Genomic DNA, 20855 nt, shown 5'->3' with positions numbered 1-20855 from the left:
GTAGTAAAGTTCGGCATTTAGATTTCCATTGATGAAAAAGGGTCCAACAATTTTGTTACCTAAAATTCCACACCATACGTTCAGTTTTTGTGGTTGCTGTGAATGGGACTCAGTAATCCAATGTGGGTTTTCACTAGCCCAGTAACGGCAATTGTGCCTGTTAACATTGCCATTTAGGAAAAAAGTTGCCTCATCAGAAAAATAGTATGTTGGTCAGAAAATCTCTATTGTCATCACATTTGCGCATCACAAGTTCACAAAACTCAACTCTTCTGTCGTAATCATACCTCACTTAACTGTTGGACTAAATGAACTTTAAATGGTTTGTATTTATTAATTTTCAAAATCTTACTCACAGACATAGGGTGCATATCATGTTGCTGTGCAGCTTTTCTGAGCGATGTATGTGGGTAGCTTCAATAAATGTTTGCAAAACATCTAGTGCATGTTCTTCATCTGTTGCAGATTGTATCCTACCCGACTTTGGCCGATTACGTACACTCCCTGTCATTTCAAAACGCTCAATAGTTTTTGATATTGTTGAAACACTTATGGGATTCCTTTCTGGGGAAAGTGTCATTAAACAAATTACAAACTTCCCGATAAGATCTTTGACGATCGCCATATCCTCGCATCATCAACAGAGTAATTCGTTTCTCTTTCAGACAATTCCATTAAAATGCCAAATAAAAACTGAACTACTGTAATTAGATAACTTGTTGACAGCAATGCTTCAGAGACACTGATTAACTCGACAGGAATGATATGACCTTTGTCCATTTGTAATTCCCAAGCTTAGACCTGTCTAGTGAAAGCTCCATGCTCAAACAAACTGAAACCTGTAGACCAGATGATTAATAACACAATAATGTTTCTCATAGGCTAGTGACCTTTGTCTCTTTAAACCTTCCTGCTGACTGGAAAAACACCAAGTACAGATTCATAAGTAATCAGAGAAAGTGACTCATAAGTTTTTATTCATTGTAATAAAAACTGGTAAATTTGTACTAATGAAACCAGCTTAAAAATAAATTGTTTATTTTATTTTAATTGAACATTTAAAAAATGCTAAAAAATTAGTGTAACACATTTTGTGGCAAGAACCATGTTAAAATTACATTGTTGAACATCAGTAAATTTTCAATACTAAAAATGCTCTATTTTCTGATAGAATAATTCCTTTGAGATGCGGTTTGTGGCATTCAATTCAGTAAGCTATTACCTTTAAAATTATGTATCACAAGGTATAGGCTTCCATTAAGAATATTCACGATACCCTCGGCAGGACGTCCCCCGTTGGTGTGACATAACAAAACATTGTTCCAAAAAGTAGATGCCCAATCTCTATGACGATTGTAAGAGGTTTCAAATTTATATTTAAATTATTAAAGGATATATTTGGGTGTTTCCAGACATAATATACACCCTGTATATATATATATATATATATATATATTATATATATATATATATATATATATTATATATATATATATATATAATTACTCATATAATGTTTACAACAAATACTTATTCACGAGTTATTCTGCAATCAATGGAAACATCTATTAACGCCAAGAAAGTAATGAAAGCATAAGTAAAATCAATAAAAGTAACCAATAAGTTGAATAAATATTTGTAATTATGTGCATAGTAAAACATAGTAGTATTCATTACCGATACTGATTAAACATTGCATAACATGTAAGTTAAATCTCTAAATATCTTCTTATCTTAAACTCGGTTTTATGTCATTTGTAATAATATTCAGTTACAGTTCTTACAGAATTCTCACTGATTGAAATAAAGCACTTATAGCCTATGTTATTATCCTATCAAAATTTTATTAGTAAAGTACGTTTTTATGTCAACTACTTTTCTTATAATAGGTGTACAAATATTTATTCACAACAAACTGTTTTAAAAATTTCATTACTTTTGTTTAGGAATGGACGTTAAAAGTTATGTAACCCAGCCCTTTGATTAATATACAAATCACCACATTTTTGTAAGTATGTACATTTCGCTTGAAAATAACATTATCATACTTACATGATTTGGTGTTTAACTAAGTTATTTTAATATTATGTTAACAATACTCCACACATATTACATAACAGTAAAATGGGGTGAACGTAATTTTGCTTCATTGTAGTTTGCATAGAAATGTTTACTATTTTTACATGGAGTTATAAACTAATCTAGATCGTAGATATTTGAAACGTTCTACACCGTGTTTAAAAATAACGAGTGTGCAGCTATAAATTAGTAATTTCATTATGATATATAATCAGTCTGAAACCATGTAGATTTTGGTTACGTCATGTTGCAGTTGTGCATATACACTCCTAATAAAAATAACAAGAAAATCGTATACACTACTAGTAACAAGCAATTTTTATTACAAATGATTGTAAAATTTAAGCGATTTGTAATTTGTAATACATATACATGTCATCTAAATGAGATTTAATGCAAGTGAAGCCAATCGATTAAATCTTTATTTTATTTGGTAATTGCTAAAATAGAATACATTTTTAATAACGCCATTTAGCTTAAACATCGCAATTAAAAAAAAAATCAATAAAAGTGAAATTTATGCACATAGTTGATTTATAGTTTTTATTCGTTGCAACGTTTTATTGAATTAAAGTGATTTTAAATTGTGAATAAATATTAGGAGTTGGTGATAAGCTGCTATATAGTATGAGATTGTATCTGAGATATCAAACATTTATAAATTGAATGCAAATACTGTGCAACGAACCCAGTTCACTGCCATTGCAAGTGAGTATTTGCCAAATCTCAAAGTTTCAGGAATATGTCAGTTTCTCTACCGGTTCTGTTGTTAGGAAGGACGATGAAGTCTATGCCAGAGAGGTCGTCGAGGGACGCCCTCCTGCCACTCCTGTAGGACATCTTGATGCCGAGCTGGTCCTTCGAGGAGTCTCGCACTGTCTGGAGAAGCCAACTCAGCAAGTCCTTCACGAAAGGCCCTTTGTCTTGAAGTTTCCTGACGCACTCGGGATCCACCAGACAACCGCCCACGGGCGACTTCGGTGCTCTTGCGTAAGTCGCCAACTTCCAAAGCATCACCAGGGAAACGACAAAGAGCACGATTTGGACAAAGATCAAAACATTTCTCAGCGACAAAATAATTCCTAATTTTTCTTCCACACCGTGATTGGTCGGGGCTTGGGTTGCATCCTCGGTCTTCCTCGGCTGCGAGGACGATTGTGAAACTTTTCGAAATCTGTTGCGAGCCGTCGTCCAGAGATATCAGGATATTCTCCTCGTCGGCTCTGCTCACTTTAATCTTCTTAATCCGCTTCTCAGAAACCAGCAAATTGTGCAGTTCAGCGCCGTCCGCAGACCTCGTCTCTACGATCTCTGTCACGAGCATTATAACCTCTAGAACTAATAAACTTCAACTCGACACAACACTAGGCCCTCTATTATTAAAAATTGTTACAATTATCAGTCTTAAAGATAAATTACACTCGTACACAACTATACAACTCGCTACCCGGGTGGCATTCGTCGACAACTAACTTTTTCTTATCAGCGTCCGTTATGTATTCTTATCACACACGGCCGCCTGTAATTCACAGGCCGCTTATCACTAACTCGATTCAAATGCTCTCCTGCAATCTGTTTTTTTAACGTAATCGCCTATTACTGCTTACGGAATAGTGTGAGTCGCCTGGGCCAATTACGATATTCCTAGAATTCAGATACTCGGTGTGAACAATTTAGAAGATGACGCTGTTCAAGTTTGATTTCTTAAATTATGTCTAAAAAGAGTTTGTCGTAAAAACTAACCTCAGAATTATTTTGATATATTACAATAGATTGTTTACCACCTTGGTAAAAACCAGTGCAAATAAATTAACTATAATAAATATTAAATATTGTAATAAACATATCAAATAGTGAATTTTTATCGATGTGACAATTTCTTGGAGAATTCAAAGTAAAATTCTTTGGGTCCAATAAGGATGAATAATTACCAACTATGTCTGAAGTATGTTCATAAAAATTATAATCCATTATAACCCAATTATAGTACAATCCAATTTTGAATCTTTTTGAATTCAGTTCAAGAAAACGTATTTTAGAAATTAGTCTAATTACTTTTTTTGTTTCTGCCCTACAATATATGTGCTGGACTTTCGGCGCTTTTTGAAATAAATAACACATAAAATCTGCATTCAAACAACAACATTGTTTATATTAGTAGTCTTTTTTTACGTATCAGTATGAGTTGGAGTAGAGCTTTACACGAAATCGTTAAAGTTAGATTTTTAATATTACATAGTGTTAATGAAAATAGTTTTACTAGTGTTGCATATTATAATATTTAGATAATGTTAATGTTACATAAGATTCATATTAAATCTATGTACTAATGTCTATTTCTAAAAATTTCCCAGGTGACAGTTGGATATTGCTGTCTTCGAAAAGTTATTCTAGAATAATAAAGTAAAAGTATTTAAATTTTTCATTTATAGATTCACGATTCATTAAGTTCACAGTATAATTCATATGATAAAATTAATTGAAAAATCCACTGTTTTGGCCCTCAGCGTTAACAAAGATGTTGTCAATAGGTAGTTTTCTATCTATGAAATCTACCTACAATAATGATAACGGTACAACAATCTCACTGGCAGTTAATGAATTACTCACTATCAATACACATTATCGTGAGTCTTAACTGGAGAATTCTTTTTTGCTATTTTTGGACAATCAGAACATTGTTCGTTTGGAATTTTGGAAATAAACTTGAAGATTGCTACTTTTGTGATACCATTGGCCCTAATAATAAGTCCTTTTGGCTTTTGAAAGGGCGTCGTTGGGTAATAAAAACAAAATCCAATACGTAAGAATTTTAAATTTATTTAATTTTGTACTGGTAAATATAAGAAGACTACGTTACTTGAAAAAGAATTCGCGGAAGAACACTGCACAGTAAATAAAATTTGTCACTAATAGATCAAATTATAAAGTAGAACATATTTTATAAATTACTTCGTTTTTTGGGCACTTAACTACAAAAATGGAGGTCCCCTTTTAGTACAGCCGAAAATGCGAAATTTAATATAATTTAACACACTAAGTAATTGGGTTACATTGATACGGTTGTACATTTTTGTGAGCAAGTCAAAACAGAATTTAAAAATATTTATTATGTTCTTCAAATTTGTTAGGTTTCATCGTTATCAGAAAAAAATAATTGAATAAAACAAAACTATTGTTATTCATGTTCATATACTGTATCAGTAGTATTTTATTAGTTTTGGTAAGACAAAGGTACGATAAACATGACGTTTATTACGTGATTTAATTATATACATACCTACCAAACATAATGATCCATTAAACGTAATTAATTTTGTGATTATGGATAGTTAAAAAAGTTATCAATTCTAATAAGAATAGGTTCACACTAATCTTATAGACACAAAAATAGAAAATAATTTTAATAAACCAACACAACGGAATATTGGGTAAACAGACAGAACGTAAAGAAAGAGTTACCGCACAGACGTATAGACATACGGAAGGACTGCTGCTCCTTTTCCTTTACACCCCAAAATCAATAGCGCTTTTCCTTACACTAAAAGAAACTTATGTACTAAGTTTAGAATCTCTACGACTTTTATATCATGATTTATTCCTCAGACAGACAGACAGACGTCCTTCCACATTTTGATCTCAAAATCATGACAGTTCTTCTTTGGAATAAGAGAAATCATGCACCAAGGTCCTCTCAGTTAATTAATAAGAATAAATGAACTAATGTAACAACATACACAGAAACAAAAAGGGTAATTTTCTACTCGTACAACCATCATACGAAATAAATTATCACGAGCTTTTGTAATCTGTCTAGTCAAGGTGTCAATGTCAATCCAAGGAAATGGGGATCGTTTTATCAAACTATATTTAATTATACATGTCATAGTCTCAGTAATCCTAGCTGACAGGTCAAGGTTAATTGATTGCAAAATGGAAGGATCGATAGAATAATCTCCAGATGCCGAGCCACACCCTGTACTTCGTCAGAGTAGTCTAGTCTACATGTCGCCGCCAACCTATAGCTTATCGTACATGCCATTGTATCGTGTATTCCCGCTGACAGTTCAACAATGGTCAATGTAATCTATTGGTTGAAAAATGGAAGGATCGATAGACTAATCTCCAGATGCCGAGCCACGCCCTGTACTTCGTCAGAGTAGCCTAGTCTACATGACGCCGCCAAACCTATAGCTTATCGTACATGCCATTGTGTCACTTATTCCTGCTGACAGTTCAGCAATGGTCAATGTAATCCATTGGTTGCAAAATGGACGGATCAATAGACTAATGTGCAGATGCCGAGCCAGAGCCACGCCCTGTACTTCGTCAGAGAAGTCTAGTCTACATGTCGCCGCCAACCTATACCTTATCGTACGTGGCATTGTGTCAGTTATTCCCGCTGACAGTTCAACAATGGTTAATGTAATCTATTGGTTGAAAAATGGAAGGATCGATAGACTAATCTCCAGATGCCGAGCCACGCCCTGTACTTCGTCAGAGTAGCCTAGTCTACATGACGCCGCCAACCTATAGCTTATCGTACATGGCATTGTGTCACGTATTCCCGCTGACAGTTCAACAATGGTCAATGTAATCCATTGGTTGCAAAATGGACGGATCGATAGACTAATGTGCAGATGCCGAACCGCACGCCCTGTACTTCGTCACAGTAGCCTAGTCTACATGTCGCCGCCAACCTATAGCTTATCGTACATGGCATTATGTCACGTATTCCCGCTGACAATTCAACAATGGTTAATGTAGTCCATTGGTTTTAAAATGGAAAGATCGATAGACTAATCTGCTGATGCCGAGCCACGCCCTGAACTTTGCCTGAGTAGCCTAATCTACATGCCGCCGCCAACGACTAGGTGCTATCTCTACTCGTGGCACGTAGTCGTCCATTCGCATTTGTACATTCACAATTTATTAACTAATTATTTTGTTAAAGTTGTAACTTTTACAATATTTATATTTGAACTTAAATTTGTTGTTATTTAATTAGTCACAGCTTCACATAGGTTTACATTTTTCACCATTGCTAAATAAATAGTGATGATAAAAAGGGATAATCTTATTCTCTACATCTTTAAGAGTATATGTTTTAGTGAGAGCAAACGTAACTACATATGATGTAATTGGTCTATGTGAGAAGTCGTTCATATAGATTAGAAATAGTAGGGGACCCAGTATTGAGCCCTGAGGAACGCACGAACATTGAGTTACCAGTGAGATGAAAACTTGACTGCAAACCTATTTTAAATTGTAAACCTTTCGTTTCATATATATATATATATATATATATATATATATATATATATATATATATATATATCCACGTACAACACAGTCAAATGCATTTGAAAGGTCACTAAAAAGAGGTGCAGTGTGATGTTTTTAAATTGGAGATAAAAGTGTGTTAGTTAATTAAAAAATAATAGAAACTGTCGATGATTTTGTTTAAAACCAAATTGGTTTTTATAAAAAAATGTCTTGTTTGTTTTATAAAAATCAAAATACTTGTTTAGTAAAATGTTTAAGACTTCTGACTACGATTACTTTTTCAAAAATTTGTAAAGGCTATAGAACGGTAGTTTTTCATAACTGTTTTGTTATTATTGTTCTTATGGATAGGTTGAAAAACATTCATACAATTACATAAACACCCTATTAAATATATATATATATATATATATATATATATATATATATATATATATAATGAAGCTGATAATTTTAATATGCGAGTTGGAACTTCATCTCATTTCCTTATAATATATTTAAACTATGAATGAAAAAAAAACAGTTTCTAAGGTGGCAATAATTTACAAAAATTTAAAGTATTTTAATCTTGTTCAGAATCTAAAAAGATAATTTATCATTTAGTTAATGATAAATAAACAAAGTTAACTAAGTAAGGGGATAAGTTAGTTAGTTAGTTAAGTTTTTTGTTGTTGTTTACGTTAATAAACAAAACTTTAAGTTAACTGGCTATTTGGCAATTATTGGATTTATGTATTAATTTTGTTGTTCAAAATACTCATCCCTTTTTGACGTGACAACGTCTTAAATTAGGTTGCGGCTCGGAGTCACTCATGAAGAAGTGTAACGCCCGGTAACGTTACGATGCCCGTCCAGTGGGTCCGCCGCACGGGATCCGCACGGGATAAAGCAGATAACTGTGGGTCCGCCGCACGGGATAAAGCAGATAACTATGTTTATTCGTGAAAATGTGGAGTGCTTAGATTCGTCATTTACAACAACTACAACAATAAAGGTAAATAATTGTACACTGATATTTCATTATCGTAAACTATGATTGATTGATTAATTGTTAGATTAACACAAAAGTTGAGAAACTGAGTTTATAGGTTATGTCATACTATTGACAAATGTTGATAGTGTTAAGTAAATTATTAGTTTAAATCACTCTGCAATCAATCGTAATTCAGTCGATTGAGAAGAAACAGCGCGTATTGCTAGTCAAACATTTAAAATAACAAATTATAACCTCTAACCTGTCATAACAGTGCGACCAAACAAACGAACTAAACCGATCAATCACCACGCGCGGAGTTAGAATTTAACTGTGTTTAGCAAGAAGTTCAAATTCCAATTTTAGTAAATGTTTTATTTAACTTTACCATTTACAATAACAAATTTTAATTAATTTCAAATTATGTACAATGTTTTAGTAAACAAAATATATTTCTATAGTTAAAATTTGTGCAATTCTTATTTTCATTCAATTCCTTGTTCCTATTGTGCAATTTAATAATATTCATATCAATAAATATTCTACCGAGAAAAAGACGTTGTCACGTAAAATCTTCGCCCGTAAAACCGACTTTACAGGCAACCATAATTTTTTATTTGTAACTTACCAGTTTCTCTATTGACCACATCTCACATCGCTTTAAGCTTGTTCCTCGCACCCAAAATTAATTTGCCATTGGCACTTTTTGGAAGCCAGAATAACTTTCCTTGATACTTCTTATAGTACTTAGTAAGCGCAGAACAGTTCAGTGATTTCTGAGCTTTATACAATTCTAGCTTTTTCTTATATAACTTTTTAATTCCCCCCGTAAAGTTGAGAGGAAACGATTTTCAACAGTTTTGGAAAATGTTGAATAAAAATAATCCAATTCAGTCATATCAAGATCGGAAATATTCAGCTCTAATTCAGGGTTGCTTAAAACATTCTTAATATGGCAGCTATTGTATTGAATTTCAAAGACTTGATTGTTTAAGTTCGGGATCGTTTCTCTTTTATGAGAGGATTCTAGCAATAGCATTTGATGATCAGGTAAACAAGAAACCATCAATTTGCACACATCGGAGTTGAAACTTACGAGTATATTATTTATACATTTTCTTGAAATCTTAGTTATTCATGCAGAATATACAACATTTATTTTCAGACCAAAAGAGTTGATAAGGCGTTGAAAGATTTAGCATCCTTTTGTCTTCAACAGAATGTCTATATTTAAATCTGCAGCTATAACTGAGTTTCTATGCTTTAACTTATTATATTTTACATTCCAACGGAAATCTTCATTTTTACAGTTGGAATAAAGCAATTAGAAAAGTAAATAAAATAGATTATGATGGCGTGTAGCAAAAAAAGACATCCTACAAAAGAATCCTAACCATTAGTAATGGAGATGAAATTTTAACAGTGAATAATCAATATGTATTAAATGATAATAAATAGAACAAACAATAAAAACAATGACATTTTTGGTATCCATAAGAGTAATGTAAATATATTCGTTAACGCTCAGCCAAATTCATGCAGCTACAAGTATCATCGTGTAACTCGATGTTGAGAATCTAAAAATAGTTTACAGATCAGTTCGTTTCATAGATATCGTGCTGACAGATAGAGAAGCCAATTAATAATTTCTGGCATCACCCATTGCGATATGTAAAAAAAAACTTAAACACCTTTCAAGAAGTAATTTATGTCCTCTTTTTCACCGATTCCTGAAACGTAGAAACAACACATCAGTTTCTCATACATGTAACGATGGTAAAGTTTTGTATTCCTACCCTGTCATGCGTACTGATTGTAGTACAGCAACTGAAGTACCAGAGCCTCTTATACATTACCCTCATTATATATACCGTGTGTTCCAAAGTTTATGCACCATGAAGGGCTCTTGGAAACTATAACATACAGCACGGATGAAATGGACAAGGTTGTGCGTAATAACAAGACCAACAAATTAGTGTGGCCAAGTTGATTATTGGTTGAAATGAAATGAAAAATGTCTTTATTAGAGGCGAAGTTAGTATTATAAAGTCCTCTCTACCACTTAACCTCATAAAAATTAAAGTAACATATATATGTATACATTTATAAGTAAAAATAAGTCTATTTATTTACATTACATATTAACTGAATCTTAACATAAAAACAAGCATCAATAACTTTATACAAATTTACAATACTATCGCAAGACAAGTGAGCGCCCCAAAACGAGCGCGCTTATCGATGGCTCTGATGTTCACAGGTAAAGCATTCCACAATCGACAGGCAGAAACTGTAAACGATTTGCTAAAGGTAGTTGTTCGATGAATTGGGATAGATAATAAGGATATACCCCTCCTTGTACTTCGTTCACTTATTTTAGACATAACTCGAAAGTTGTTTGAAAGATAACTGGGACACTTTATATTTAAAAGAGCGTGCAACAGAATGAGTGAGTGATAGTCTCGAAGGTTTGTAAATTTAAAATAGATAATTGTTTGAAGTAGGGCGTTACGTGATCAATTGGTTGCGTCGTTCACTTGATGAGCTCAAAAAACTGATTTTAGTCAAACATTTCAAACTGTCACAGCTCTCTTATTAGTACCTACATTAAATCTTGTTTACGTGAAATCTACAAACAAATTCTTCTATATTTGAGTATTATAATTAAAAATGTTCAACACCAGCAAGCACAAGGTGTAGGGTTTAAGTGATTTTAACAATTAAATAAATAAAAAAATTACTGAAATTTTTTTATTAAATTATTCTATCTTTTTTTATTCATTTAGAAAATAATATCCGCCAACAAGGGCCGTGGAGATCATTGGAGACAGATGCCTGTCACTGATATACCACAAGAAAGAGGATCGGCCCAAGAAATGATCCCGGTGGCACACCAGCAGTGACAGGTCGCACGGAGGAAGTGGACGTCCCAACTTAGACCGAGAAGCGGCGTCCAGTCAGGAAGGAGCGAAGCAACCCGAACAACTCACGCGGTAGGGGACTGCAACCCAAATGTAGTTCTCAGGTTGGACCAGGTCCTTGCCAGCTTTGGGAATAAGTACGACCTTAGACAGTTTTCAGGGTGTTAGAAAGCAGCCAAGAGAGAGAGACAGTGGTTCATTATGACAGGGACCAAATGCAACGCCCATTCCGGGAGCCGTTTAGGGTTGCAGAGTCAAGATTATTGGGACTAGCAGCTTCCCGAGGACGCAGGTTGGAGATGGAGGCGGCATCTTCAGTATGAGTGGCGGATGGAATTTTGCCGACGTCATCAGAAGCCTCTCGACTAAAAACCTCCAACCACATGTGAACGTAGTCACCGTGAGCAGGGTCTTCAAAGCCAGCATTCGGTGAAAATGCCCGTGACAGGCTTCAGCTTTGTCCTGGGGCATATAAACCTAACCTTGTCTACCAACAGGAAGAGGGGGGGGGGTGTACCGGCTTCTCAGATCGCAGGATGTGTAGCCGAAAGGAATGTATTATTCCACAGCGTCGAGGGTATCCAGCAGTCCTCCCATCGCCCTGCAGAATGTTCCTGTAGAGGCCGTTGAACTTTATCAGACTGGCGCGGCGTTGAAACGCTGCTTTGTCCGCAGGAAACCTGGAACGTTGCTGGCGCCTCCGAAGCCGACGGCACAGCCACACTTCTTCTTGAAGGAATTCAGGCAATTGCTGAAGATGATCAGGAACAGGGCCACCAGGACATGGAATGATCAACACCAGCCTGTACAGAAGCCTGCAGAGTAGACACGCTTTAGTCAAAGTCATCAGTGGAATGACAACGGGAATTGGACGGTCCAATAGATAATTATGAAACCTAATCCAATGTGTCGTACACTAGCTCCCAGGGAGTATACAGTAGGACCGGGAGATTCCAGGATAATACTCACCGGTATGTGATCTAAAGAAAGATCAACGATGAAATAAACAGTGAATGCATTCGGGAGATAAGTATACAGGGCAAAATCAAGAATTACGGAACGGATTCCGTAGAAAATGAGCTGGAGAAGCAGGAGCAGTAACAGAAACATGAGCTGGTTATGCTGGGCGAGGGGTCGTGAGATGGTCGGACTCCCTAGTACAGCATCAGTCCAGGTCCACCCGGAGCCGATTAACCGGTTTCAGGGGCTGTCGACGTCCACGCCGACGTGTTCATTCTTAAGTCAAAGAACTCAAGCTGTCCAAATTTCTAATCATGTTTCAAATTCTACGAATACGAGTTATGGAGTTCCTCAAGGATCCATTCTCACCCAATACTCTTCCTCCTTTATGTCAATGACATAAAATCATCACTGTCACATGGAAAATCCGTGCAGTATGCCGATGATACGACTCTTTGTTTCAACGAATCTTCGAAATCAGATTCGGAACAAAACTCATTTGTTGGAATAAACAATTGTGTCCAACACTTCCATAGCCTCCATCTAGTGGTTGACTTACCAGGCCTGAGGCTAAAAGATATTTGATTACGAAAATAAATATTTTCGTTTAAAGTACTTCAAATTCATTAAACATATCTTTTACATGAATTACGAGTATACTTGTTTTGCACCTTTTGGAAGAACCATTTTTACAAACCTCACGAATAAGTTTTTAAGGAGAGGGTGGCGCAAATTGTTCAAGCATATAAGGTCTAAACAAGTGAAATCCGCTAAAGTTCGCGCTATTAACATGTTTTAACAATTCTTCCCTATTAAAATCGCAACAATAGAAAAAGAATTACTTTCTTGGAGTTGTGAATGTGGAAAAAGAGCAGCTGCGCCTTCGATTAGTTTGACGTATAATTTGTACACTTCTCACATTGCATTTTCTGACATTGAAGGAGTTTAGATAAAGCAGCTGTTAAAATTGAAAATGTTTTCAGTTTTCACTCAGCGACTTTCGCCTATTTAGTGATATTTTCAAATTTGAAGTATCGGATAAAGTATTAATAAGTATTAAATACAAGTTCTAAAACTGTTTATTCCTTATTAATTTATTTTTATCATTTAAGATTTTGTTTTTTAACACCTATGAACAGTTGTGCACCGCGAGTCCCCCACAAAATGAATTTGAAATTAGCCCATGTTGAGGCCTGCAGCTTTTATGTCTGAATCGTCTTCAGTTTATGTTTCAGCCAAGATTTTAACTTTTATTGAGGCCAGTTTCTTTGAACATTTTTTACAGTTGTCGATATTCCCAGTTACTGTGTATGAACACATTTTCCGTCAAGGACGACCCTAAGTGATTTACGTTCTGAATACAAAAATAAATATAAAGCAAATTTTGTTTGATGTTACAGTCACGATGACTCTATCTAATTCCGTCAAGGACGACCCTAAGTGATTTACGTTCTGAATACAAAAATAAATATAAAGCAAATTTTGTTTGATGTTACAGTCACGATGACTCTATCTAATTCCGTCAAGGACGACCCTAAGTGATTTACGTTCTGAATACAAAAATAAATATAAAGCAAATTTTGTTTGATGTTACAGTCACGATGACTCTATCTAATTCCGTCAAGGACGACCCTAAGTGATTTACGTTCTGAATACAAAAATAAATATAAAGCAAATTTTGTTTGATGTTACAGTCACGATGACTCTATCTAATTCCGTCAAGGACGACCCTAAGTGATTTACGTTCTGAATACAAAAATAAATATAAAGCAAATTTTGTTTGATGTTACAGTCACGATGACTCTATCTAATTCCGTCAAGGACGACCCTAAGTGATTTACGTTCTGAATACAAAAATAAATATAAAGCAAATTTTGTTTGATGTTACAGTCACGATGACTCTATCTAATTCCGATCAAATAGTTCTCTATTAAAACATATTTTACAGTTGTCGATATTCCCAGTTACTGCGTATGAACACATTTTCCGTCAAGGACGACCCTAAGTGATTTACGTTCTGAATACAAAAATAAATATAAAGCAAATTTTGTTTGATGTTACAGTCACGATGACTCTATCTAATTCCGTCAAGGACGACCCTAAGTGATTTACGTTCTGAATACAAAAATAAATATAAAGCAAATTTTGTTTGATGTTACAGTCACGATGACTCTATCTAATTCCGATCAAATAGTTTTCTATTAAAACATGATCCATACGGAACGGAACAGAGCATAAAAGAACAATAATATATTTCATCCCTAAAAAATAGAATTAGAAGAGCACGATCGTCTTTTGCAGTTTTGTGAAAAAATGCTAGAAATGTTTGAGGAAGTTTCAGATTATGTCAACAGAATATTTATTTGCATATTACTACAGACTGATATTTTTTTCTTGAATTGTTTACCTAAAAGAAAATAAATGGTTCTCGGAAAATCCCCATGAATTTCATCACTTTCTCATCCAGTAACGTGTGTTTTATAATCATAAATAACTGTTAGGAGATTGCAACATTCCCAGTACTGTATGGGGTTATGAATTTGAAGAATACACTACAATTCAACAATATGGTGCACAAAGCATTTTGCTATTTGCGTTTCCGGGAAGTTGGATTGTCCGCCTTGGTGCTTTTTAATGTAGAGAATCCCCTTGGGCACTTAAAAAGCACAAAGTATTCGCAACACAATCCTTGCATATGAACAGGGCTATACAAGAAGAATGTAGGAAGATCACGAAATAATAAGGGATATACAAGCGAAATTTCTTAACCCACTATACTAATGCCAGTGACAATTGGAGGCATACTGAAATAAAGCTGTAGCCGATGTCCAGTAAGAATCTGTTACAATTATTACGTGTCCCACCTTGGCCTGTGCTGGTGTGATGTGTGATTGTGATTCTCGTACTCGTGACTTCTGCTCGGGACTTGCATCCTGTGCAGTGACAACGCTTGGACTGGACTCCAAGCAGCTTTTGGGTATGTTCGAACCCTTTTCTTTCCCTTCTTCTCTTCTTTCTGTTCTTTATTTTTGTACGCATTAATATCTCCCCGACCTGACGAAGAGGATAGATTCCAATCCTCGAAACGTTGTGATATAACTTTTGTAACATGTAACGATAGCAAATGTCCAAAATCCTGTTATCCTTTCAAAATTATTCATACAATTGCTTTTCTTGATTTTGAAGTATGGGGAAGCTTGCATTGGTAGGAGTAGGCGTGTCTTAGGAAACTAATTTGGAACCTCCCCTGTTCTTTTTAACGCGTCAGTGCCATAAAACACGATGTTTTCGTAAACACAAATCTGTTAGCGTCGAAGAAGTTTTTCGTAATTACGTAAACTTGAACTTTGCTGAAGCTAGAATTAAATGATGTAACTTCAGAAGTAATTTGAATATTAGATTGGACGTATGGAATGATTTGTTTACAAGACCCATTTGTCAAACTCAATCCTCCCAGACCATACTTTATTTTTAAGAATTTTTAAAATTTTAATTTTTCACTAGTATACGGTTTTAATTCATCTACAATTTGATGTCTAGTTAATATTAAGATTTATCATCAAACTCTTTTGCGACTTTTACAATTTGAACATTAAAACAAACATTAATATTGTGTAGCGTAGTAAAACTGAAATTAAGTAGTATAAACGTCCAGTAAGTAGTGAAAACACACATTTCACATTTACTGAGAAAACTGTTTTGTATGAGCGTGCTGTCGCCCAACAATGTGACAGACAAATCAGCTGTTTATTATCTCAGTTTAGCGGTCAGCCGCGAGGAGCGCGCGTGTCGCTGACAGGTGCTAAATTTAGCGGTAGTTGCAAGAGTACCGGACCAGCTCTAACCGGTGTAAGGGAGGAGTGCTTCACCGGTCGAGTGGAAACCATCGACCTGTTTACAATCGACTAAACAATCGATAGCAACGATTCAATTGGTTGTGGAGGGAAGTAATAATAATCATAACAGTACAGTATGTTTTAACTCTTAAATTTCCACACTACAAAATGTTCTACCAAATCGTATATTATATAAAAAAAAACAGTTTTTAGTACTGACACATGTTCCAAAATAAGCATCACTTCAAATAGTCTCATTAGATTTAGGGGTTTTAAATCCTCTAGGTATCTTTGAACTTCCTTTGTGGGACGCAAGCATAATTTATGTTAGGTACCAAATTAATACTTTTGTCTTTAAATTTGTTTTTTTGTCACTAATTATCAGTTATTTATATCTTACCATTCCCAGCGTGGATTCGGATTCGCCGGCAAAACTACTGGCTTGCTGTCCCGAAGACAATTAATTACAGGGTGTAACAAATAACATATACCAAATTATTTTGAATATGTCAATTTAATTACACAAGTTCTACAATCTAATAATAGATAAAAAACTAAAGTGTTGTTAAAGTGTTAACTTATTTACATTGTTTCATTGTACGATAACTGTTACATTGAAAGGATAACAGGATTTCGGACATTTGTAATCGTTATATGCTACAAAAGGTATAGCACGTGTTTATAATGCATGTGTTGAACGTTATGCAACATAACGATGGCAAATGTTCGAAATACTGTTTTCCTTTCATACCTTACATCGTCAATAATAATTCTAAACAAAGACCTGTTAGTTTGTCGTGAAAAAATTAGACTGGACATGCGTAGTTGGATTAAAATTGCAATAACTATTTTTGCAAAGTATTATTTGTTTTTTTGCTAAATTGTCTACAAAAAGTTAATTTTGTTATTTGCTTTTGAAGTTATTTTCGTTTAAATATTATAAAGGCCATCATTTTGAAATGTTATGTGCAAATTCAACTATACATTTTCATTGGTAGATATTGTCACAATAAAAAGTTTTCTGAACTTTGGTTAAAGATGGTTAATAAGAATTTTTTAATGTGATTTAAAAAAAAAATACAGATAGACAGGCAATAAACAGGAAGAGATAGATTAGTATTACATTTAAATTTTTCTTCAGTTCATCCAAGGAACAATATTCCAAAGTTTGTGCAGAGACTTTTGTTTTGTTACACACTGTGTATTAAATTAGCTTTGCTGAAACCCTATATCGTAAACCCAAGGCGGGTTCAGAATAAATACAATGTTCCAAATTCTATGCACACTGAAGAGATGTTGGAAACTATAAGGGATACAGCAAAGACTAAATGGACAATATTGTGCGTAAAAACGAAACCAAAACTTAATGTGGTCAAGTTGATTATTGGTTGCGTCGTTCACTCGTTGCACTCAAAAAGCTGTTTTTTTGTCAAATTGTCACAGTTCTCTTATTAGTTAGTATATTGAAACGTTTTTACATTAAATCTGCATGAAATTTATTCTAGGTTTTAAATATTATAACGACAATTTTTAAGATAAGCTATCAGGAGGTGTACGTTTCAAGTCATTTAATGTAATAAGAGTCATTTTCTGTTCCTGCTCTATGTCAATGACATAGAATCATCACTACCACACGGAAGAATCGTGCAGTATGCGGATGATACGACTCTCTGTTTTAATGACAAAATCAGTTTTAGAACAAAACACCTTTGTTGCAGTAAACAGTTGTGTGCAAAATTTTCATAGCCTCAATCTAAAAACAAATTCTTCAAAATCCAATGTTATAAATTTTTCTTTGCGCTCTACAGACTGCGAATATGGCCCGGCCATCGTGTTGGATGAGGCCATATTAGAAGAGGTCTGTTCCTCGAAATTCCTTGGAATTTACCTTGATCAAGGTTTGACATGGAATTTTCATATCGATTACGTTTGCTCCAAATTAGCCTCAGGCATTTATGTGCTGAGGTCTCTAGCTAAATACTGCCCTATTCAGGTTATGATGACGGCTTATTATGGCTTGATCTATCCACATCTCACCTATGGACTAGTGCTGTGGGGTGCATGTGCAAGTAACCAATTTTTAAGAGCGTTCAAGCTTCAAAAACAAGCGATACGCATCATTGCAAAATTAAAATTAAGAGATTGCATCATTGCCAGTTTTCAAAAGATTGCAACTGTTGACTCTGCCAAGTCTCTACATTTTAGAAACAACGTCATATTGTATGCTCAAATGCACCTTGACCAACGGACGGGATGTTCACTCGTACGAGACAAGAGGCAAAGAAAACTACCGAACCAGTAGACACAGGACGGTGGTTCATGAACGTTTGCCCTCACAGGCAGGAGTTCATCTCATCAACAGCTTGCCAGATGAAATTAAAAATTCACCTACGCATAAAAAATTTAAAACTCGTTTGAAACGCTGTTTAGTGTCCAGCGCTTTTTATAGCGTGAACGAGTTTATGGCATATAACTGGGAGACCGCAAAATCAGAAGATTTGCTCTCGAATTGAGGTAGGCAAAAAATTGGCGATGAATGGAGCAGAGTGAGTGTCAAAATGTATGTATGAATGAGAGTTCGATGTAGCATGTGTGTCAAAATTATTAGATACTTGACGTTTGCTATACAAATGTACTATTTGTCTCCGCAATAAATACTTGACTATTGACTATTGACTATAATGCGCACAATCCATTTTTTTACTTAGTGAAAATATATTAGATTTTTTACTGGTTTAAAAATGCCATATATGTTACAATGTACTCGTGGTTTTCATAAAATAATTCATAAAAGCCTGTTTTTATGATTGCGTGAAGGGAATTGTTCTACTATTCTGATAGTTAAACCTGACTGATATTTCACTGCACACAGAGTTGGAATCAGCTGTTTAGTAAAAAATGTTTAGTAACATTCATTTTTATACTGAATTTTTCTGATAATTTCTGTGTTTTACTAAGCAGCTGATCCCAACACTGTGCGAAAATATCAGTCAGTAAAAAGAAAGAAAAAACCTAAACCCTTACATCTCCTGCTTGCTTATTTTAAAATTATAATATTTAAAAACTAGAATACAATTTAATGCAGATTTAAAATTAAAGAAAACGTTAAACTATAGGTACAAATAAGAGAACTGTGAATATATGAATGTTTTGACTAAAAACAGTTTTTTAAGCGCAGCGAGTGAACGTGACGTACCCAATAATCAACTTGACAACATTAATTTCTTGGTTTTGTTATTACGCATAACTTTGTCCATTTAATCTTTTCTGTATCTCTTTTAGTTTCCAACATCCCTTCAGTGTGCATACAATTTGGAACACACTGTATATCGGCTTCGCCATTAGACTTACTATTTCAGGTCAGCCCCGTCGCAGGATAGGTAATACGTCATCTTCTCCTGCAATTTCATTTTGCCAGACGCACGTTACTATAGGGCCAATCTGTAGTGGTTTTTGGTTGAAGTGTTTGTAGTATTTTTTAGACTAGGAACACTTTTATGAAGGAAACAGGATTTCCCGGACGTTTGTCATCGTTCAACGAAACAAAAAATCAGTAACACTACGTTTCGAGATCTGCAATCTCATATCTTCTTCAGGTAACTTACTAACTTAACACATAATTAGAACCTAGGTTAAAATAAACTAATCATACCAGAGCGTTGTGACACGCCTATGTCAGGTATCCTAACCACCATGTTATGCGTCAACTCCAATAACTCTAAAACATGCACTTAATAAAAAACTAAACACAACACTAATTATTAAAACTGAACTACACAATACGTCTGCATTCGTCGACCAACCTCCTACGTCGGAAAAGTCCGGAAAACTCCTGTTTCCGTCACAATCCTTCCATCGTCAAAAATAAACTTCAAACAAAGAACACTGTTATATACAGGTAAGTTGTCTTCAGACAGAAACAAATTTAAAAATTATAATTGCTCCAAATAGGAAATTTGTAACCAGACCGAATGTAATCGGTTGAAAATAGAAATGTGGATATTTTACAACAGATACTCGTAAAGCCTCAGGGAATTGCAAATTTTGTATGCTTTGTGGTTTAGGAAAATGTAATTAATTAATATTCATTTAAAAATTTAATTATTTTAAAAATATTTAAATTAATATTTTTAGAAAATGATATATTTTTAAACGAAATACTATACTTAAGGTATTTTCTCCAACCACCTTTCATATAAATATCCCTTATCTTTTGGGATCATACAAATTTTATTTGGCCCTCATCACAAGATGTCCCTGAATTTTGCTTCAAACTTCTGGATCTACATTCCTCGTGGAATTCAATATTGTTTTCAGAGAAGGTGAATAAAGGGCTGTGATAAAAGATTTGTTTAAGCAAAAATAGTCCAAACTGATTTTACCTTTTTAATCGGCCTGTAACTCTTATATATCTTAGCTGCCTCTTGGTGGATTTCGAAAAAAAAAAAACGGCTTCGCCATAAGTTTCATTTTTTCTTTATGATATTATACTCAAGGATGTAGCCAGTGGAGAGTCCGGACCCCCTCCCCAATAATTTCAATTTTTTCAATTACCTTTTAGCACACGATTATTAATATTTAAATAATTACTGACATGTACTGCTGAAAGATCGTTCTTAACATTGAAATGGGTCAAGATCCTTTCAAAGAACAAAATGGGGAATGAACGCTTGACTTCACTTACCCTACTTTCTGTCCACTACAGGAAAATATCACTTACGTTATACTGTAATGTTGTTTGTACTTAGAAAAAACCACTATGTTTTGTGTTAAAAAAACATGTTTTAACAATGTTACATC

The sequence above is a fragment of the Homalodisca vitripennis genome, chromosome 6, assembly GCF_021130785.1.
Source record: "Homalodisca vitripennis isolate AUS2020 chromosome 6, UT_GWSS_2.1, whole genome shotgun sequence".
NCBI lineage: Eukaryota > Metazoa > Arthropoda > Insecta > Hemiptera > Cicadellidae > Homalodisca > Homalodisca vitripennis.
This window is presented reverse-complemented; position numbering follows the sequence as displayed.